This window comes from Schistocerca americana, chromosome 1 (genome assembly GCF_021461395.2).
Source record: "Schistocerca americana isolate TAMUIC-IGC-003095 chromosome 1, iqSchAmer2.1, whole genome shotgun sequence".
Taxonomy (NCBI): domain Eukaryota; kingdom Metazoa; phylum Arthropoda; class Insecta; order Orthoptera; family Acrididae; genus Schistocerca; species Schistocerca americana.
This window is the reverse complement of record NC_060119.1, coordinates 12,732,991-12,756,757: the sequence shown is the minus strand read 5'-3', so window position 1 is coordinate 12,756,757 and position 23,767 is coordinate 12,732,991.

Sequence of the window (23,767 nt, the reverse complement as noted above, 5' to 3'; positions counted from 1 at the left end):
GCACTGGTGCATCGGAATCTAGTACTGGTCTCCCAGGAGCCGCGCAAATCTCAATCTCTTTGAAGATTCACTCTTCTTGTACTTAAGTCTTCATTGTGCCTTTTATATTCAATCTCGTTCTGATTTCTGTGTTTCATGGTCAATGTGAAGGTGCAAGGGATACAGTAAACCTGCACTGGTGCATCGGAATCTAATACTGGTCTGCCAGGAGCCGCTCAAATAACAAACCTTTAGAAGATTCACACTTTAATGTACTTAAGTCGGCATTGTGCCTTTTGTATTCAAATCCGATGCAATAACTGTGTTTCATTGTCAAAGTGAAGATCCAAGTGGTACAGTAAATGGTAACCGGTGCATCGGTATCTAATACTGGCCTCCCGGGAGCCGCTCAAAGCACAAAATCTTAGAATATTCACTCTTCTCGTACTTAAGTCGTCATTGATACTTTTGTGTTCAATCCCGATGTAATTTCTGTGTTTTATGGTCAATGTGAAGGTCCAAGGGAAACAGTAAATCTGCACTGGTGCATCCGAATCTAATACTGGTCTCCCAGGAGCCGCTCAAACCACAGACTCTTAGAAGATTCACTCTATTTGTACTTAAGGCGGCACTGTCCCTTTTGTATTCAATTCCTATGCAATTTCTGTGTTTCATGGTCAATGTGAAGGTCCAAGTGATACACTAAACCTGCACTGGTGTATCGGAATCTAACACTGGTCTCCCAGGATCCGCTCAAACCCCAAACTCTTAGAAGATTCACTCTTCTTGTACTTAAGCCGGCATTGTCCCATTTTTTTAAATCCCGACCACATTTCTGTGTTTCATGGTCAATGTGAAGGTCCAAGGGATACAGTAAACCTGCACTGGTGCATCGGAATCTAATATTGGTCTGCCAGGGCACGCTCAAAGCACAAACTCATAGTAGATTCACTCTTATTGTACTTAAGCCGGCATTGTCCCATTTTTTTAAATCCCGATCTCATTTCTGTGTTTCATGGACAATGTGAAAGTCCAAGAGATACAGTAAACCTGCACTGGTGCATCGGAATCTTATGCTGATCTCCGAGGAGCCGAGCCTGTACAAATTCATAGAGGATTCACTTTTCTTGTACGTAAGTCGGAATTGTCCCTTTTGTATTCAATCCCGATGCAATTTCTGTGTTGTTTGGTCAATGTAAGGCTCCAAGGAACACAGTGAAAATGCACTGGTGCATCGGAATCTAATACTGGTCTCCCAGGCTCCGCTCAAACCACAACTCTTAGAAGATTCACTCTTCTTATACTTAAGTCGGCATTGTCCCTTTTCTGTTCAATCCCGATGATATTCCTGTTTTTAATGGTCAATGTGAAGGTCCACGGGATACAGTAAATCTGCTGTGGTGCGTCAGAATCTAATACTGGGCTCCCAGGAGCAGCACAAATGACAAATTCTTAGAAGATTCACTCTTCTTGTAATTTAGTCGGCATTGACTCTTTTGTATTCTTTTCCGATACAATTATTGTTTTCATGGCCAATGAGATGGTCCAACGGATAGAGTAAACCTGCACTGGTGCCACGGAAACTAATACTGGTCTCCCAGGAGCCGCTCAAAGGACAAATTCTTAGAAGATTCACTCTGCTTGTACCTAAGTCGGCACTGTGCATTATGTATTCAATCCCGATGCAATATCTTTGTTCACGGTCAATGTGAAGGTTAAAGGGATACAGTAAACCTGCAATAGTGCATCGGAATATAATACTGGTCTCCCAGGAGCCGCTCAAAGCACAAACTCTTTGTAGATTCACTCTTCTTGTACTTAAGTCAGCATTGTGCCTTTTGTATTCAATTCCGATGCGATTTCTCGTTTCATGGCCAATGTGAAGGTCCAACGGATACAGTAAATCTGCACTGGTTCATCGGAATCTAATACTGGTCTCCCAGGAGCCGCTCAAATCACAAACTTTTAAAAGATTCACTCTTCATGTACTTAAGTCGGCATCGTGCCTTTTGTATTCAATCCGGATCCGATTTCTGTGTTTCATGGTCAATGCGAAGGTCCAAGGGATGCGGTAAACCTGCACTGGTGCATCGGAATCAAATACTGGTCTCCCAGGAGCCGCTTAAACCACAAACACTTAGAAGATTTACTCTTCTTGCACTTAAGTTCGCATTGTGTCTTTTGTATTCAATCTCGATGCAATTGCTGTGAGTAATGGTCAATGTGAAGTCCAAGGGATACAGAAAACCTGCACTGGTGCATCGGAATCTAATACTGGTCTGCCAGGAGCCGCTCAAAGCACAAACTCTTTGCAGATTCCTCTTCTTGAATCTAAGACGGCATTGTGCCTTTTGTATTCAATCCCGATCCGATTTCTGTGTTTCATGGTCAATATGAAGGTCCAAGGGAATCAGTAAACCAGCACTGGTGAATCGGAATCTAATACTGGTCTCCCAGAAGTCGCTCAAAGCACAATCTCGTAAAAGATTCACTCTTCTTGTACTTAAGTTGGCATTATGACTTTGTATTCAATCCTGATGCAAATGCTGTGTTTAATGGTCAATGTGAAGGTCCAAGGGAAACAGTATGCCAGCACTTGTGCATCGTAATCTAATACTGGTATGCCAAAAGCCGCTCAAAGCACAAATTCTTAGTAGATTCACTCTTCTTGTACCTATGTCGGCAATGTGCATTTGTATTCAATCCCGATGCGTTTTCTTTGTTTCACGGTCAATGTGAAGGTCCAAGGGATACAGTAAACCAGCACTAGTGCATCGTAATCTAATACTGGTCTCCCAGGAGCCGCTCAAACCACAAACTCATAGAAGATTCACTCTTCTTGTACTTTTTTTTCAATACCGATGCAATTTCTGTATTTCATGTCGATGAGAAGCCCAAGGGATACAGTAAACCTGCACTGGTGCATCGGAATCTTATACTGGTCTCCCAGAACCCTCTCAAAGCACAAACTCTTTAAAGATTCACACTTGTTGTGCATAAGTCAGCATTGTCGCTTTTGTATTCAATCCCAAAGATATTTCTGTGTTTCAATGTCAATGTGAAGGTCCGAGGGATACAGTAAACCAGCAGTTGTGCATCGTAATCTAATACTGGTCTGCCAGAACCCGCTCAAAGCACAAACTCTTAGTAGATTCACCCTTCTCGTACCTAAATCGGCATTGTGCATTTTGCATTCAATCCCGATGCAATTTCTTTGTTTCACGGTCAATGTGTAGGTCCAAGGGGTACATTAAACCTGCACTAGTGCCTCGGAATCTAATACTGGTCTCCCAGGAGCCGCTCAAACCACAAACTCTTAGAAGATTCACTCTTCTTGTAGTTAAGTTGGCATTGTGTCATTTTTTTTCAATCCCAATGCAATTTCTGTATTTCATGGTCAATGTGAAGTCCAAGGGATACAGAAAACCTGCACTGGTGCATCGGAACCTAATACTGGTCTGCCAGGGGCCGCTCAAAGCACAAACTCTTTGCAGATTGCTCTTCTTGAATCTAAGACGGCGTTGTGCCTTTTGTATTCAAACCCGATCCGATTTCTGTGTTTCATGGTCAATATGAAGGTCCAAGGGAATCAGTAAACCAGCACTGGTGAATCGGAAACTAATACTGGTCTCCCAGAAGCCGCTCAAAGCACAATCTATTAGAAGATTCACTCTTCTTGTACTTAAGTTGGCATTGTGACTTTGTATTCAATCCTGATGCAAATGCTGTGTTTAATGGTCAATGTGAAGGTCCAAGGGATACAGTAAACCAGCACTTGTGTATCGTAATCTAATACTGGTATGCCAAAAGCCGCTCAAAGCACAAATTCTTAGTAGATTCACTCTTCTTGTACCTAAGTCGGCATTGTGCTATTTGTATTCAATTCCGATGCGATTTCTTTGTTTCACGGTCAATGTGAAGGTCCAAGGGATACAGTAAAGCTGCACTAGTGCATCGTAATCTAATACTGGTCTCCCAAGAGCCGCTCAAACCACAAACTCTTAGGAGATTCACTCTTCTTGTACTTAAGTTGGCATTGTGACATTTTTTTTCAATACCGATGCAATTTCTGTATTTCATGTCAATGTGAAGTCCAAGGGATACAGTAAACCAGCACTGGTGCATCGGAATCTAATACTGGTCTCCCAGGAGCCGCTCAAAGCACAAACTCTTTGTAGATTCACTCTTCTTGTACTTAAGTCGGCATTGTGCCTTTTGTATTCAATCCCGATGCGATTTCTGTGTTTCACGGTCAATGTGAAGGTCCAAGGGATACAATAAACCTGCACTGGTGCATCGGAATCTAATACTGGTCTCCCAGGAGCCGCTCAATCCACAAAATCTTAGAAGATTCATTCTTCTTGAGTTTAAGTCGGCATTGTCCCTTTTGTGTTAAATCCCGATGCAGTTTCTGTGTGTCATGGTCAATGCGAAGGTCCAGGGGATGGAGTAAACCTGCACAGGTGCATCGGAATCTTATACTGGTCTCCCAGAACCCTCTCAAAGCACAAACTCGTTGAAGATTCACACTTGTTGTACTTAAGTCAGCATTGTCCCTTTTGTATTCAATCCCGAAGATATTTCTGCGTTTCATGGTCAATGTGAAGGTCCATGGGATACAGTAAACCTACACTGGTGCAACAGAATTCTAATACTGGTCTCTCAGGAGCCGATGAAACCAAAAACTCTTAGAAGATTCACTCTTCTAGTACTTAAGTTGGCATTGTGACTTTGTATTCAATCCTGATTCAGTTGTGTTTAATGCTCAATGTGAAGGTCCAAGGGATACAGTAAACCTGCACTTGTGCATCGTAATCTAATACTGGTCTGCCAGAAGCCGCTCAAAGCACAACTCTTAGTAGGTTCACTCTTCTTGTACTTAAGTCGGCATTGTGCCTTTTGTATTCAATTCCGATGCAATATCTGTGTTTCATTGTCAATGTGAAGGTCTTAAAGATACAGTGAACAAGCACTGGTGCATCGGAATCTAAGGTTGGTCACCCAGGAACCGCTCAAACCACAAACTCTTAGAAGATTCACTCTTCAAGTAATTAAGTGGGCATAGTCACTTTTGTATTAAATCTCAATCTAATTTCTGTGTTACATGGTAAATGTGATGATCTAAGGGATACAGTAAACCTGCACTGGTGCATCGGAATCTAATACTGGTCTCGCAGGGGCCTCTCAAAAGACAAATCCTTAGAAGATTCACTGTTCTTGCACTTAAGTCGGCATTGTCCCTTTTGTATTCAATTCCGATACAATTTCTGTTTTCATGGTCAATGAGAAGGTTCAACGGATACAGTAAACCTGCACTGGTGCATCGGAATCGTATACTGGTCTCCCAGGGGCCGTCCAAACCACTAACTCTTAGAAAATTCACTCTTCTTGTCTTTAACTCTGCATTGTCCGTTTTGTATTTACTCCCGACGATATTTCTGTGTTTCGTGGTCAATGTGAAGGTCCATGGGATACAGTAAACCTACACTGGTGCAACAGAATTCTAATACTGGTCTCTCAGGAGCCGATCAAACCAAAAACTCTTAGAAGATTCACTCTTCTAGTACTTAAGTTGGCATTGTGACTTTGTATTCAATCCTGATTCAATTGTTGTGTTTAATGCTCAATGTGAAGGTCCAAGGGATACAGTAAACCTGCACTTGTGCATCGTAATCTAATACTGGTCTGCCAGAAGCCGCTCAAAGCACAACTCTTAGTAGGTTCACTCTTCTTGTACCTAAGTCGGCATTGTCCCTTTTGTATTCAATCCCGATGATATTTCTGTGTTTCATGGTCAATGCGAAGGTCCAAGGGATACAGAAAACCTGCACTGGTGCATCGGAATCTTATACCTGCCTCCCAGGGGCCGCTCAAATCACAAACTCTTAGAAGATTCACTCCTATTGTACTTAAGTTGGCATTGTGACTTTGTATTCAATCCTAATGCAATTGCTGTGTTTAATGGTCAATGTGAGGGTCCTAGGGACACAGTAAACCAGCACTTGTGCATCGTAATCTAATACTGGTCTGCCAGAAGCCGCTCAAAGCACTAACTGTTAGTAGATTCACTCTTTCTGTACCTGAGTCGGCATTGTGCCTTTTGTATTCAATTCCGATGCAATATCTGTGTTTCATTGTCAATGCGAAGGTCTTAAAGTTACAGTAAACGTGCACTGGTGCATCGGAATCTAATACTGGTCTCGCAGGAGCCGCTCAAAACACAAACTCTTAGAAGAATCACTCTTCATGTACTTAAGTCGGCGTAGTCCCTTTTGTATTAAAATCCGGTCTAATATCTGTGTTACATGTTCAATGTGAAGGTCCAAGGGATACAGTAAACCTGCACTGGTGTATAGGTATCTAATATCGGTCTCTCAGGAGCCGCTTAAATGACTAATTCTTAGAAGATTCACTCGTCTTGTCTTAAGTCGGCATTGTCCCTTTTGTATTCAATCCCGATACAATTTCTGTTTTCATGGTCAATGAGAAGGTCCAACGGATACAGTAAACCTGCACTGGTGCATCGCTTCTAATAGTGGTGTCCCAGGAGCCGCCTACACTACAAATTCTCAGAAGATTCACTCTTCTTGTATTTAAGTCAGCTTTGTACCTTTTGTATTCAATCCCGATGACATTTCTGTGTTTCATGGTCAATGTGAAGGTCCATGGGATTCAGTAAACCTGCACTGGTGCATCGCATCTAATACTGGTCTCCCAGGAGCCGCTCAAACCACAAAATCTTAGAAGATTCATTATTCTTGAATTGAAGTCGGCATATTTCTTTTGTATTCAATCCCGATGCAATTTCTGTGTGTCATGGTCAATGCGAAGGTCCAAGGGATACAGAAAACCTGCACTGGTGCACCGGAATATTATAGTGGTCTCCCAGGAGTCATTCAAAGCACAAACTCTTTGTAGGTTCACTGTTCTTGTACTTAAGTCGGCATCGTGCCTACTGTATTCAATCCCGATCCGATATCTGTGTTTCATGGTCAATGTGAAGGTCCAAGGGATATATTAAACCTGTACTGGTGCATCGGAATCTAAAACTGGTCTCCCAGAAGCCGCTCAATGCACAAACGCTTAAAAGATTCACTCTTCTTGTCCTTAAGTCGGCATTGTCCCTTTTGTATTCAATCCCGATGCAATTCCTGTGTTTCATGGTCCATGCGAAGGTCCAAGGGATACAGTAAACCTGCACTGGTGCATCGGAATCTAAAACTGGTCTCCCAGAAGCCGCTCAATGCACAAACGCTTAAAAGATTCACTCTTCTTGTTCTTAAGTCGGCATTGTCCCTTTTGTATTCAATCCCGATGCAATTCCTGTGTTTCATGGTCCATGCGAAGGTCCACGGGATACAGTAAACCTGCACTGGTGCATCGGAATCTAATACCGGTATCCCAGGAGTCGCCCAAACCACAAACTCTTAGAAGATTAACTCTTCTTGTAATTAAGCCAGCATTGTCCCTTTTGTAATCAATCCCGAAGATATTTCTGTGTTTCATGGTCAATGTGAAGGTCCATGGGATACAGTAAACCTACACTGGTGCATCAGATTTCTAATACTGGTCTCCCAGGAGCCGCTCAATCCACAAACTCTTAGAAGATTCACTCTTCTTGTACTTAAGGTGGCATTGTGACTGTTTTCAATCCTGATGCAATTGCTTTGCTTAATGGTCAATGTGAAGGTCCAAGGGATACAGTAAACCAGCACTTGTGCATCGTAATCTAGAACTGGTCTGCCAGAAGCTGCGCAAAGCACAAACTCTTAGTAGATTCACTCTTCTTGTACCTAAGTCGGCATTGTGCATTTTGTATTCAATCCCGAAGCGAATCCTTTGTTTCACGCTCAATCTGAAGATTTTGTATTCAATCCCGATACAATTACTGTTTTCATGGTCAATGTGAAGGTCCAAGGGATACAGTAAACCTGCACTGGTGCATCGGAATCTAATACCGGTATCCCAGGAGCCGCTCAAACCCGAAACTTTTAGAATATTCACTCTTCTAGTACTTAAGTCTGCATTGTCCCTTTTGAATTCAATCCCGATTATATTTATTTGTATCATTGTCAATGTGAAGGTCCGAGGGATACAGTACACCTGCACCGGTGCATCGGTATTCTAATACTGAACTCCCAGGAGCCGCTCAAACCACAAACGCTTAGATGAATCACTCTTCTTGTACTTAAGGTGGCATTGTCCTATTTGTATTCGATCCCGATGCAATTGCTGTGTTTAATGAGCAATGTGAAGGTCCAAGGGATACAGTAAACCAGCACTGGTGCATCGGAATCTAATACTGGTCTGCCAGGAACCGCTCAATCCACAAAATCTCAGAAGATTCGCTCACCTTGAATTTAAGTTGGCATTGTCCATTTTGTGTTTAATCCCCATGCAATTTCTGTGTTTCATGGTCAATGTGAAGGTCCAAGGTATACAGTTAACTCTTACTGGTGCATCGGAATCTAATACTGGTCTCCCAGGAGGCGCTCAAATCACAAAATCATTGAAGATTCACTCTTCTTGTACTTAAGTCGGCATTGTGCATTTTGTATTCAATCCCGATGCGATTTCTGTGGTTCGCGGTCAATATGAGGTCCGAGGGATACAGTAAACCTGCACTGCCGCATCGGAATCTAATACTGGTCTCTCAGGAGCCCCTCAATCCACAAAATCTCAGAAGATTCATTCTTCTTGAATTTAAGTCGGCATTGTGCATTTTGTATTCAATCCCGTTCTGATTTCTGTGTTTCATATTCAATGTGAAGGTGCAAGGGATACAGTAAACCTGCAATGGTGCATCGGAATCCAATACTGGTCTGCCAGGAGCCGCTCAAATAACAAACCTTTAGAGGATTCACACTTTATGTACTTAAGTCGGCATTGTGCCATTTGTATTCAAATCCGATGCAATAACTGTGTTTCATTGTCAATGTGAAGATCCAAGTGGTAAAGTAAACGGTAACTGGTGCATCGGTATCTAATACTGGCCTCCCGGGAGCCGCTCAAAGCACAAAATCTTAGGAGATTCACTCTTCTTGTACTGAAGTCGTCATTGTCCCTTTTGTATTCAATCCCGATGCAATTTCGGTTTTCATGGTCAATGAGAACGTCGAAGGGATACAGTAAACCTGCAGTGGCGCATCGGAATCTAATACTGGTCTCCCAGGAGTCGCTCAAAACACAAACACTTAGAAGCTTCACTCATCTAGTACTTAAGTTGGTATTGTTCCGCTTGTATTCGATCCCGATGCAATTGCTGTGTTTCATGGTCAATGTGAAGGTCCAAACGATACAGTAAAACTGCACCGGTGCATTGGAATCTAATAATGGTCTGACAGGAGCCGCTCAAACCACAAACTCTTAGAAGATTCACTCTTCTTGTACTTAAGTCGGCATTGTTCCTTTTGTATTCAATCCCGATGCAATTGCTGTGTTTCATGGTCAATGGGAAGTTCCAAGGTATACAGTAAACCTGCACTGGTGCATCGGAATCTAATTCTGGTCTCCCAGGAGCCACTCAAACCACAAACCCTTAGAAGACTCAGTCTTCTTGTACCTAAGTCGTCATTGTCCCATTTGTATTCAATCCCAATGTAATTATGTTTTTCATGGTCAATGTGAAAGTTCAAAGGATACAGTAAGCCTGCAGTGGTGCATCGGAATCTAATACTGGTCTCCCAGGAGCCGCTCGAACCACAATCTCTTAGATGATTCTTTCTTCTTGTACTTAAGTAGGCATTGTGACTTTTGTATTCAATCCCGATGCAATTGCTGTGTTTAATGGTCACTGTGAAGGTCGAAGGGATACAGTAAACCTGCACTGGTACATCGGGATCTAATACTGGTCTGCCAGGAGCCACTCAAAGCACAAACTATTAGTAGATTCACTCTTCTTGTACTTGAGTCGGCATTGTGGATTTTGTATTCAATCCCGATGCAATTGCTGTGTTCAATGCTCAATGTGACGGTCCAAGGGATACAGTAAACCTGCACTGGTACATCGGAATATAATACTGGTCTCCCAGGAGCCGCTCAATCCACAAACTTATAGAAGATTTTTCTTCTAGTACTTAAGTTTGCACTGTGCCGTTTGTATTCGATCCCGATTCTATTGCTGTGTTTCATAGTCTATGTGAAGGTCCAAGGGATACAGTAAATCTGCACTGGTGCATCGGAAACGAATACTGGTCTCCCAGGAGCCGCTCAAACCACAAGCACTTAGAAGATTCAGTCTTCCTGTACTTAAGTTGGCATTGTGACTTTTGTGTTCAATCCCGATGCAATTGCTGTGTTTAATGGTCACTGTGAAAGTCGAAGGGATACAGTAAATCTGCACTGGTGCATCGGAGTCTAATACTGGTCTGCCAGGAGCCGCTCAAAGCACAAACTATTAGTAGACTCACTCTTCTTGTACTTGAGTCGGCATTGTGGATTTTGTAATGAATAACGATGCAATTGCTGTGTTTAATGGTCAATGTGACGGTCCAAGGGATACAGTAAACCTGCACTGGTGCATCGGAATATAATACTGGACTCCCAGGAGCCGCTCAATCCACACACTTATAGAAGATTTATTCCTGTAGTACTTAAGTTTGCATTGTGCCGTTTGTATTCGATGCCGATTCAATTGCTGTGTTTCATAGTCTATGTGAAGGTCCAAGGGATACAGTAAATCTGCAATGGCGCGTCGGAAACGAATACTGGTCTCCCAGGAGCCGCTCAAACCACAAGCACTTAGAAGGTGCAGTCTTCCCGTACTTAAGTTGGCATAGTGACTTTTGTGTTCAATCCCGGTGCAATTGCTGTGTGTAATGGTAAATGTGACGGTCCAAGGGATACAGTAAACCTGCACTGGTGCATCGGAATCTAATACTGGTCTGCCAGGTGCCGCTCAAAGCACAAACTCTTAGTGGATTCACTCTTGTTGTACTTAAGTCTGCATTGTGAATTTTGTATTCTATCCCAATGCCATTTCTGTGTCTCACGGTCAACGTGAAATACCAAGGGATACAGTAAACCTGCACCGGTGCATCAAAATCTAATACTGGTCTCCCAGGAGCCGCTAAAAAAACAAACTCTTCGAAGATTCACTCTTCTTGTACTTAAGTCAGCACTGTGATTTTTGTATTTAATCCCGAACCGATATCGGTGTTTCATGGTCAATGTGAGGTTCCAAAGGATACAGTAAACCTGCACTGGTGCATTGGAAGCTAATACTGGTCTCCCAGGAGCCGCTCAAACAACAATATCATAGAGATTCAATCTTCTTGAATTTAAGTCGACATTGTCCCTTTTGTATTTAATCCCGATGCAATATCTGTGCTTCATGGTCAATGTGAAGGTCCAAGAGATACAGTACACCGGCACTGGTGCAATGGAAACTTATACTGGTCTCCAAGGAGCCGCTCAAACAACAAACGCTTAGAAGATTCACTCTTCTCGTACTTAAGTCGTCATTGACGCTTTTGTGATCAATCCCGATGTAATTCCTGTGTTTTATGGTCAATGTGAATGTCCAAGGGAAACAGCAAATCTGCACTGGTGCATCCGAATCTAATACTGGTCTCCCAGGAGCCGCTCAAACCACAAACTCTTAGAAGATTCACTCTATTTGTACTGAAGACGGCACTGCCCCTTTTGTATTCAATTCCTATGCAATTTCTGTGTTTCATGGTCAATGTGAAGGTCCAAGTGATACAGTAAGCCTGCACTGGTGTATCGGAATCTAATACTGGTCTCCCAGGATCCGCTCAAACCCCAAACAGTTAGAAGATTCACTCTTCTTGTACTTAAGCCGACATTGTCCCATCTTTTTAAATCCCGACCACATTTCTGTGTTTCATGGGCAATGTGAAAGTACAAGGGATACAGTAAACCTGCGCTGGTGCATCGGAATCTTATGCTGATCTCCGAGGAGCCGAGCCTGTACAAATTCATAGAGGATTCACTTTTCTTGTACGTAAGTCGGAATTGTCCCTTTTGTATTCAATACCGATGCAATTTCTGTGTTGTATGGTCAATGTAAGGCTCCAAGGGACACAGTGAAAATGCACTGGTGCATCGGAATCTAATACTGGTCTCCCAGGAGCCGCTCAAACCAGAAACTCTTAGAAGATTCACTCTTCTGGTACTTAAGATGGCATTGTGCCGTTTGTATTCAATCCCGATGCAATTGCTGTGTTTCATGGTCAATGTGAAGGTCCAAGGGATACAGTAAGCCTGCACTGGTGCATCTGAATCTAATACTGGTCTCCCGGAAGACGCTCAAACCACAAACTCTTAGAAGAATCTCTCAGCTTGTACTTAAGTATTCAATGTCTCTTTTGTATTCAATCCCGATGCAATATCTGTGTTTCATGGTCAATGTGAAGGTCCAGGGTATACAGTGAACCTGCACTGGTGCAACGGAATCTAATGCTGGTCTCCCAGGAGCCACTCAAAACAAAAACTCTTAGAAGATTCATTCATCTTGAGTATAAGTTGGCTTTGTCCCTTTTGTATTCAACCTCGATTCAATGTCTGTGATTCATAGTCAATTTGAAGGTCCAAGGGATACAGTAAATCTGCACATGTGCATCCGAATCTAATACTGGTCTCCCAGGAGCCGCTCAAACCACAAACTCTTAGAAGATTCACTCTATTTGTACTGAAGACGGCATAGTCCCTTTTGTATTCAATTCCTATGCAATTTCTGTGTTTCATGGTCAATGTAAAGGTCCAAGTGATGCAGTAAACCTGCACTGGTGTATCGGAATCTAATACTGGTCTCCCAGGAGCCGCTCAAACCCCAAACTCTTAGAAGATTCACTCTTCTTGCACTTAAGCCGGCATTGTCCCATTTTTTTAAATCCCGACCTCATTTCTGTGTTTCATGGTCAATGTGAATGTCCAAGGGATACAGTAAACCTTCAGTGGTGAATCGGAATCTAGTACTGGTCTCCATGGAGCCGCTTAAACCACAAAATCGTAGAGGATCAATCTTCTTGAATATAAGTCGGCATTGTCACTTTGTATTTATCCCTGATGCAACTTCTGTGTTTCATGCCCTATGTGAATGTCCATGAGATAAAGTAAACCTGCACTGGTGCATCGGAATCTAATATTGGTCTGCCAGGCACGCTCAAAGAACAAACTCATAGTAGATTCACTCTTATTGTACTTATGTCAGCATTGTTCATTTTGTATTCAATCCCGATGCGATTTCTGTGTCTCACGGTCAATTTGAAGTTCCAAGGCATACAGTAAACCAGCACTGGTGCATCGGAATCTATTACTGGTCTCCCAGGAGCCGCTCAAACAACAAAATCGTAGAGATTCAATCTTCTTGAATTTAAGTCGTCATTGTCCATTTTGTATTTAATCCCGATGCAATTTATGTGTTTCATGGACAAAGTGATAGTCCAAGAGATACAGTAACCCTGCACTGGTGCATCGCAATTTAATACTGGTCTCCCAGGAGCCGCTCAAACCTTAAACTCTTAGAAGATTCGCTCTTCTGGTACTTAAGTTGGCATTGTGCCGTTTGTATTCAATCCCGATGCAATTGCTGTGTTTCATGGCCAATGTGAAGGTCCAAGGGATACAGTATGCCTGCACTGGTGCATCTGAATCTAATACTGGTCTCCCAGGAGCCGCTCAAAATACAAACTCTTAGTAGATTCATTCATCTTTAGTTTAAGTTGGCTTTGTCCCTTTTGTATTCACCCCGATGCAATGTCTGTGATTCATGGTCAATGTGAAGGTCCAAGGGATACAGTAAACCTGCAGTAGTGCATCGGTATCTAATACTGGTACCCCAGTAGCCAATCAAACCACAAACACTTAGAAGATTCATTCTCCTTGTATTTAAGTCGGCATTGTCCCTTTTGTATTCAATCCCGATCAGATTTCTGTGTTTCCTGGTCAATGAGAAGTGCCAAGGCATACAGTAAACCGGCAGAAGTGCATCGGAATCTAATACTGGTCTCCCAGAAGCCGCTCAAACCACAAACTCTTAGAAGGTTCACTCCTCTTGTACTTAAGTTGGCATTGAGACTTTTGTATTGAATCCCGATGCAATTTCTGTATTTCATGGACAATGTGAAAGTCCAAGGGATACAGTAAACCTGCACTGGTGCAACGGAATCTAATGCTGGTCTCCCAGGAGCCGCTCAAAACAAAAACTCTTAGAAGATTCATTCATCTTGAGTATAAGTTGGCTTTGTCCCTTTTGTATTCAACCTCGATTCAATGTCTGTGATTCATAGTCAATTTGAAGGTCCAAGGGATACAGTAAACCTGCAGTAGTGCATCGGTATCTAATACTGGTACCCCAGTAGCCACTCAAACCACAAACACTTAGAAGATTCATTCTCCTTGTATTTAAGTCGGCATTGTCCCTTTTGTATTCAATCCCGATCATATATCTGAGTTTCCTGGTCAATGAGAAAGGCCAGGGCATACAGTAAACCTGCAAAAGTGAATCGGAATCTAATACTGGTCTCCCAGGAGACGCTCAAACCACAAACTCTTTGAAGATTCACTCTTCTTGTTCTTAAGTTGGCATTGTGACTTTCTATTCGATCCCGATGCAAATGCTGTGTTTAATGGTCAATGTAAAGGTCCAAGGGATACAGTAAACCTGCACTGGTGCATCGGAATCTAATACTGGTCTCCCAGAAGCCGCTCAAACCACAAACTCTTAGAAGGTTCACTCCTCTTGTACTTAAGTTGGCATTGAGACTTTTGTATTGAATCCCGATGCAATTTCTGTATTTCATGGACAATGTGAAAGTCCAAGGGATACAGTAAACCTGCACTGGTGCATCGGAATCTAATACTGGTCTGCCAGGAGCCGCTCAAAGCACAAACTCGTGGTGGATTCTCTCATCTTGTACTTAAGTCGACATTGTGCATATTTTATTCATTCCCGATGCGATTTCTGTGTTTCACGGTCAAGGTGAAGGTCCAAGGGATACAGTAAACCTGCACTGGGCATCGGAATCTAACACTGGTCTCCCAGGAGCCGCTCAAACCACAAAATCTTAGATGATTCATTGTTCTTGAATTTAAGTCGGCATTGTCCATTTCGTATTTAATCTCGATGGAATTGCTGTGAGTAATGGTCAATGCGAAGTTCCAAGGGATACAGTAACCCTCCACAGGTGCATCGGAATCTTATACTGGTCTCCCAGGAGCCGCTCAAACCACAAAATCCTTGAAGATACACTGTTTTTGTACTGAAATCGGCATCGTGCCTTTTGTATTCAATCCCGATCCGATTTCTGTGTTTCATGGTCAATGTGAAGGTCCAAGGAATATAGTAAACCTGTACTGGTGCATCGGAATCTAAAACTGGTCTCCCAGAAGCCGCTCAAAGCACAAACTCTTAGAAGTTTCACTCTTCTTGTACTTAAGGCGGCATTGCCCCTTTTGTATACAATCCTGATACAATTTCTGTTTTCATGGTCAATGTGAAGGACCAAGGGATACAATTATTCCGCACTGGTGCATCGGAATCTAATAGTGGTCTCCCAGGAGTTGGTCAACCCACAACATCCTAGAAGATTCATTCTTCTTTGATTTAAGTCGGCATTGTTCCTTTTGTATTTAATCCCGATGCAATTTCTGTGTGTCATGGTCAATGCGAAGGTCCTAGGGATAGAGTAAACCTGTACAGGTGCATCGTAATCGTATACTGGTCTCCCAGGACTCTCTCAAAGCACAAACTCTATGAAGTTTCACTCTTCTTGTACTTAAGTCGGCATCGTGCACTTTGTATTCAATCCAGATCCGCTTTCTGTGTTTCATGGTCAATGTGAAGGTCCAAGGGATAGAGTAAACCTGCACTGGTGCATCGGAATCTAATAGTGGTCTCCCAGGATTCGGTCAATCCACAAAATCTTAGAAGATTCATTCTTCTTGGATTTAAGTCGGCATTGTTCCTTTTGTATTTAATCCCGATGCAATTTCTGTGTGTCATGGTCAATGCGAAGGTCCTAGGGATAGAGTAAACCTGTACAGGTGCATCGTAATCTTATACTGGTCTCCCAGGACCCTCTCAAAGCACAAACTCTTTGAAGTTTCACACTTCTTCAACTCAAGTCGGCATTGTCCCTTTTTTATTAAATCCTGACCTAATTTCTGTGATTCACGGTCAATGTGAAGGTCCAAGAGATACAGTAAACCTACACTGGTACATCGGAATGTAATACTGGTCTCCCAGGAGCCGCTCAAACCACAAACACTTAGAAGATTCAGTCTTCCTGTACTTAAGTTGGCATAGTGACTTTTGTGTTCAATCCCGATGCAATTGCTGTGTGTAATGGTCAATGTGACGGTCCAAGGGATACGGTAAACCTGCACTGGTGCATCGGAATCTAATACTGGTCTGCCAGGAGCCGCTCAATGCACAAACTCTAAGTGGATTCACTCTTCTTGTACTTAAGTCTGCATTGTGCATTTTGTATTCTATCCCGATGCGATTTCTGTGTCTCACGGTCAACGTGAAATACCAAGGGATACAGTAAACCTGCACCGGTGCATCAGAATCTAATACTGGTCTCCCCGAGGCCTCTCAAACCACAAAATCGTAGAGATTCAATCATCTTGAATTTATGTCGGCATTGTCCCATTTGTATTCAACCCCGATGCAAATTCTGTCTTTCATTGTCTATGTGAAGGTCCAAGAGATACAGTAAACCTGCACTAGTGCATCGGAATCTAATACTGGTCTCCCAGGAGCCGCTAAAAAAACAAACTCTTCGAAGATTCACTCCTCTTGTACTTTAGTCGGCATTGTGAATTTTGTATTTAATCCCGAACCGATTTCTGTGTTTCATGGTCAATGTGAAGTTCCAAAGGATACAGTAAACCTGCACTGGTGCATTGGAAGCTAATACTGGTCTCCCAGGAGCAGCTCAAACCACAATATCGCAGAGATTCAATCTTCTTGAATTTAAGTCGACATAGTCCCTCTTGTATTTAATCCCGATGCGATATCTGTGTTTCATGGTCAATGTGAAGGTCCAAGAGATACAGTACACGGCACTGGTGCAATTGAAACTTATACTGGTCTCCCAGGAGCCGCTCAAACCACAAACGCTTAGAAGATTCACTCTTCTCGTACTTAAGTCGTCATTGACGCTTTTGTGTTCAATCCCGATGTAATTTCTGTGTTTTATGGTCAATGTGAAGGTCCAAGGGATACAGTAAATACGCACTGGTGCATCCGAATCTAATACTGGTCTCCCAGGAGCCGCTCAAACCACAAACTCTTAGAAGATTCACTCTATTTGTACTGAAGACGGCATTGTCCCTTTTGTATTCAATTCCTATGCAATTTCTGTGTTTCATGGTCAATGTGAAGGTCCAAGTGATGCAGTAAACCTGCACTGGTGTATCGGAAATTAATACTGGTCTCCCAGGAGCCGCTCAAACCCCAAACTCTTAGAAGATTCACTCTTCTTGCACTTAAGCCGGCATTGTCCGATTTTTTTAAATCCCGACCTCATTTCTGTGTTTCATGGTCAATGTGAATGTCCAAGGGATACAGTAAACCTGCACTGGTGAATCGGAATCTAGTACTGGTCTCCATGGAGCCGCTTAAACCACAAAATCGTAGAGAATCAATCTTCTTGAATATAAGTCGGCATTGTCCCTTTGTATTTATCCCTGATGCAACTTCTGTGTTTCATGCCCTATGTGGATGTCCATGAGATACAGTAAACCTGCACTGGTGCATCGGAATCTAATATTGGTCTGCCAGGGCACGCTCAAAGAACAAACTCATAGTAGATTCACTCTTATTGTACTTATGTCAGCATTGTTCATTTTGTATTCAATCCCGATGCGATTTCTGTGTCTCACGGTCAATTTGAAGTTCCAAGGCATACAGTAAACCAGCACTGGTGCATCGGAATCTATTACTGGTCTCCCAGGAGCCGCTCAAACAACAAAATCGTAGAGATTCAATCTTCTTGAATTTAAGTCGTCATTGTCCATTTTGTATTTAATCCCGATGCAATTTATGTGTTTCATGGACAATGTGATAGTCCAAGAGATACAGTAACCCTGCACTGGTGCATCGCAATCTAATACTGGTCTCCCAGGAGCCGCTCAAACCAAAAACTCTTAGAAGATTCGCTCTTCTGGTACTTAAGTTGGCATTGTGCCTTTTGTATTCAATCCCGATGCAATTGCTGTGTTTCATGGTCAATGTGAAGGTCCAAGGGATACAGTATGCCTGCACTGGTACATCTGAATCTAATACTGGTCTCCCAGGAGCCGCTCAAAATACAAACTCTTAGTAGATTGATTCATCTTTAGTTTAAGTTGGCTTTGTCCCTTTTGTATTCAACCCCGATGCAATGTCTGTGATTCATGGTCAATGTAAAGGTCCAAGGGATACAGTAAACCTGCAGTAGTGCATCGGTATCTAATACTGGTACCCCAGTAGCCAATCAAACCACAAACACTTAGAAGATTCATTCTCCTTGTATTTAAGTCGGCATTGTCCCTTTTGTATTCAATCCCGATCAGATTTCTGTGTTTCCTGGTCAATGAGAAGTGCCAAGGCATACAGTAAACCGGCAGAAGTGCATCGGAATCTAATACTGGTCTCCCAGGAGCCGCTCAAACCACAACTCTTAGAAGATTCTCTCTTCTTATACTTAAGTCTGCATTGTCCCTTTTCTATTCAATCCCGATGATATTTCTGTTTTTAATGGTCAATGTGAAGGTCCAAGGGATACAGTAAACCTGCTGTGGTGCGTCGGATCTAATACTGGGCTCCCAGGAGCCGCTCAAAGGACAAATTCTTAGAAAATTCACTCCTCTTGTACCTAAGTCGGCATTGTGCATTATGTATTCAATCCCGATGCGATATCTTTGTTTCACGGTCAATGTGAAGGTTAAAGGGATACAGTAAACCTGCAATAGTGCATCGGAATATAATACTGGTCTCCCAGGAGCCGCTCAAAGCACATACTCTTTGTAGATTCACTCTTCTTGTACTTAAGTCGGCATTATGCCTTTTGTATTCAATTCCGATGCGATTTCTCTTTTCATGGCCAATGTGAAGGTCTAACGGATGCAGTAAACCTGCACTGGTGCATCGGAATGTAATACTGGTCTCCCAGGAGCCGATCAAACCACAAACTCTTAGAAGGTTCACTCCTCTTGTACTTAAGTTGGCATTGAGACTTTTATATTGAATCCCGATGCAATTTCTGTATTTCATGGACAATGTGAAAGTCCAAGGGATACAGTAAACCTGCCCTGGTGCATCAGAATCTAATGCTGGTCTCCCAGGAGCCGCTCAAAGGACAAATTCTTAGAAGATTCACTCTTCTTGTACCTAAGTCGGCATTGTGCATTTTTCATTCACTCCCGATGCGATTTCTGTGTTTCACGGTCAAGGTGAAGGTCCAAGGGATACAGTTAACCTGCACTGGTGCTTCGGAATCTAATAGTGGTCTCCCAGGATTCGGTCAATCCACAAAATCTTAGAAGATTCATTCTTCTTGGATTTAAGTCGGCATTGTTCCTTTTGTATTTAATCCCGATGCAATTTCTGTGTGTCATGGTCAATGCGAAGGTCGTAGGGATAGAGTAAACCTGCACAGGTACATCGTAATCTTATACTGGTCTCCCAGGACCCTCTCAAAGCACAAACTCTTTGAAGTTTCACTCTTCTTGTACTTAAGTCGGCATCGTGCATTTTGCATTCAATCCATATCCGCTTTCTGTGTTTCATGGTCAATGTGAATGTCCAAGGGATACAGTAAACCTGCACTGGTGAATCGGAATCTAGTACTAGTCTCCATGGAGCCGCTTAAACCACAAAATCGTAGAGAATCAATCTTCTTGAATATAAGTCGGCATTGTCCCTTTGTATTTATCCCTGATGCAACTTCTGTGTTTCATGCCCTATGTGGATGTCCATGAGATACAGTAAACCTGCACTGGTGCATCGGAATCTAATATTGGTCTGCCAGGGCACGCTCAAAGAACAAACTCATAGTAGATTCACTCTTATTGTACTTATGTCAGCATTGTTCATTTTGTATTCAATCCCGATGCGATATCTGTGTCTCACGGTCAATTTGAAGTTCCAAGGCATACAGTAAACCAGCACTGGTGCATCGGAATCTATTAGTGGTCTCCCAGGAGCCGCTCAAACAACAACATCGTAGAGATTCAATCTTCTTGAATTTAAGTCGTCATTGTCCATTTTGTATTTAATCCCGATGCAATTTATGTGTTTCATGGACAATGTGATAGTCCAAGAGATACAGTAACCCTGCACTGGTGCATCGCAATCTAATACTGGTCTCCCAGGAGCCGCTCAAACCAAAAACTCTTAGAAGATTCGCTCTTCTGGTACTTAAGTTGGCATTGTGCCGTTTGTATTCAATCCCGATGCAATTGCTGTGTTTCATGGTCAATGTGAAGGTCCAAGGGATACAGTATGCCTGCACTGGTGCATCTGAATCTAATACTGGTCTCCCAGGAGCCGCTCAAAATACAAACTCTTAGTAGATTCATTCATCTTTAGTTTAAGTTGGCTTTGTCCCTTTTGTATTCAACCACGATGCAATGTCTGTGATTCATGGTCAATGTAAAGGTCCAAGGGATACAGTAAACCTGCAGTAGTGCATCGGTATCTAATACTGGTACCCCAGTAGCCAATCGAACCACAAACACTTAGAAGATTCATTCTCCTTGTATTTAAGTCGGCATTGTCCCTTTTGTATTCAATCCCGATCAGATTTCGGTGTTTCCTGGTCAATGAGAAGTGCCAAGGCATACAGTAAACCGGCAGAAGTGCATCGGAATCTAATACTGGTCTCCCAGGAGCCGCTCAAACCACAACTCTTAGAAGATTCTCTCTTCTTATACTTAAGTCTGCATTGTCCCTTTTCTATTCAATCCTGATGATATTTCTGTTTTTAATGGTCAATGTGAAGGTCCAAGGGATACAGTAAACCTGCTGTGGTGCGTCGGATCTAATACTGGGCTCCCAGGAGCCGCTCAAAGGACAAATTCTTAGAAAATTCACTCCTCTTGTACCTAAGTCGGCATTGTGCATTATGTATTCAATCCCGATGCGATATCTTTGTTTCACGGTCAATGTGAAGGTTAAAGGGATACAGTGAACCTGCAATAGTGCATCGGAATATAATACTGGTCTCCCAGGAGCCGCTCAAAGCACATACTCTTTGTAGATTCACTCTTCTTGTACTTAAGTCGGCATTATGCCTTTTGTATTCAATTCCGATGCGATTTCTCTTTTCATGGCCAATGTGAAGGTCTAACGAATGCAGTAAACCTGCACTGGTGCATCGGAATGTAATACTGGTCTCCCAGGAGCCGATCAAACCACAAACTCTTAGAAGGTTCACTCCTCTTGTACTTAAGTTGGCATTGAGACTTTTATATTGAATCCCGATGCAATTTCTGTATTTCATGGACAATGTGAAAGTCCAAGGGATACAGTAAACCTGCCCTGGTGCATCAGAACCTAATGCTGGTCTCCCAGGAGCCGCTCAAAGGACAAATTCTTAGAAGATTCACTCTTCTTGTACCTAAGTCGGCATTGTGCATTTTTCATTCACTCCCGATGCGATTTCTGTGTTTCACGGTCAAGGTGAAGGTCCAAGGGATACAGTTAACCTGCACTGGTGCATCGGAATCTAATAGTGGTCTCCCAGGATTCGGTCAATCCACAAAATCTTAGAAGATTCATTCTTCTTGGATTTAAGTCGGCATTGTTCCTTTTGTATTTAATCCCGATGCAATTTCTGTGTGTCATGGTCAATGCGAAGGTCGTAGGGATAGAGTAAACCTGCACAGGTGCATCGTAATCTTATACTGGTCTCCCAGGACCCTCTCAAAGCACAAACTCTTTGAAGTTTCACTCTTCTTGTACTTAAGTCGGCATCGTGCATTTTGCATTCAATCCATATCCGCTTTCTGTGTTTCATGGTCAATGTGAATGTCCAAGGGATACAGTAAACCTGCACTGGTAAATCGGAATCTAGTACTGGTCTCCATGGAGCCGCTTAAACCACAAAATCGTAGAGAATCAATCTTCTTGAATATAAGTCGGCATTGTCCCTTTGTATTTATCCCTGATGCAACTTCTGTGTTTCATGCCCTATGTGGATGTCCATGAGATACAGTAAACCTGCACTGGTGCATCGGAATCTAATATTGGTCTGCCAGGGCACGCTCAAAGAACAAACTCATAGTAGATTCACTCTTATTGTACTTATGTCAGCATTGTTCATTTTGTATTCAATCCCGATGCGATTTCTGTGTCTCACGGTCAATTTGAAGTTCCAAGGCATACAGTAAACCAGCACTGGTGCATCGGAATCTATTACTGGTCTCCCAGGAGCCGCTCAAACAACAACATCGTAGAGATTCAATCTTCTTGAATTTAAGTCGTCATTGTCCATTTTGTATTTAATCCCGATGCAATTTATGTGTTTCATGGACAATGTGATAGTCCAAGAGATACAGTAACCCTGCACTGGTGCATCGCAATCTAATACTGGTCTCCCAGGAGCCGCTCAAACCAAAAACTCTTAGAAGATTCGCTCTTCTGGTACTTAAGTTGGCATTGTGCCGTTTGTATTTAATCCCGATGCAATTGCTGTGTTTCATGGTCAATGTGAAGGTCCAAGGGATACAGTATGCCTGCACTGGTGCATCTGAATCTAATACTGGTCTCCCAGGAGCCGCTCAAAATACAAACTCTTAGTAGATTCATTCATCTTTAGTTTATGTTGGCTTTGTCCCTTTTGTATTCAACCCCGATGCAATGTCTGTGATTCATGGTCAATGTAAAGGTCCAAGGGATACAGTAAACCTGCAGTAGTGCATCGGTATCTAATACTGGTACCCCAGTAGCCAATCAAACCACAAACACTTAGAAGATTCATTCTCCTTGTATTTAAACCGGCATTGTCCCTTTTGTATTCAATCCCGATCAGATTTCTGTGTTTCCTGGTCAATGAGAAGTGCCAAGGCATACAGTAAACCGGCAGAAGTGCATCGGAATCTAATACTGGTCTCCCAGGAGCCGCTCAAACCACAACTCTTAGAAGATTCTCTCTTCTTATACTTAAGTCTGCATTGTCCCTTTTCTATTCAATCATGATGATATTTCTGTTTTTAATGGTCAATGTGAAGGTCCAAGGGATACAGTAAACCTGCTGTGGTGCGTCGGATCTAATACTGGGCTCCCAGGAGCCGCTCAAAGGACAAATTCTTAGAAAATTCACTCCTCTTGTACCTAAGTCGGCATTGTGCATTATGTATTCAATCCCGATGCGATATCTTTGTTTCACGGTCAATGTGAAGGTTAAAGGGATACAGTAAACCTGCAATAGTGCATCGGAATATAATACTGGTCTCCCAGGAGCCGCTCAAAGCACATACTCTTTGTAGATTCACTCTTCTTGTACTTAAGTCGGCATTATGCCTTTTGTATTCAATTCCGATGCGATTTCTCTTTTCATGGCCAATGTGAAGGTCTAACGGATGCAGTAAACCTGCACTGGTGCATCGGAATGTAATACTGGTCTCCCAGGAGCCGATCAAACCACAAACTCTTAGAAGGTTCACTCCTCTTGTACTTAAGTTGGCATTGAGACTTTTATATTGAATCCCGATGCAATTTCTGTATTTCATGGACAATGTGAAAGTCCAAGGGATACAGTAAACCTGCACTAGTGCATCGAAATCTTATACTGATCTCCGAGGAGCCGAGCCTGTACAAATTCATAGTAGATTC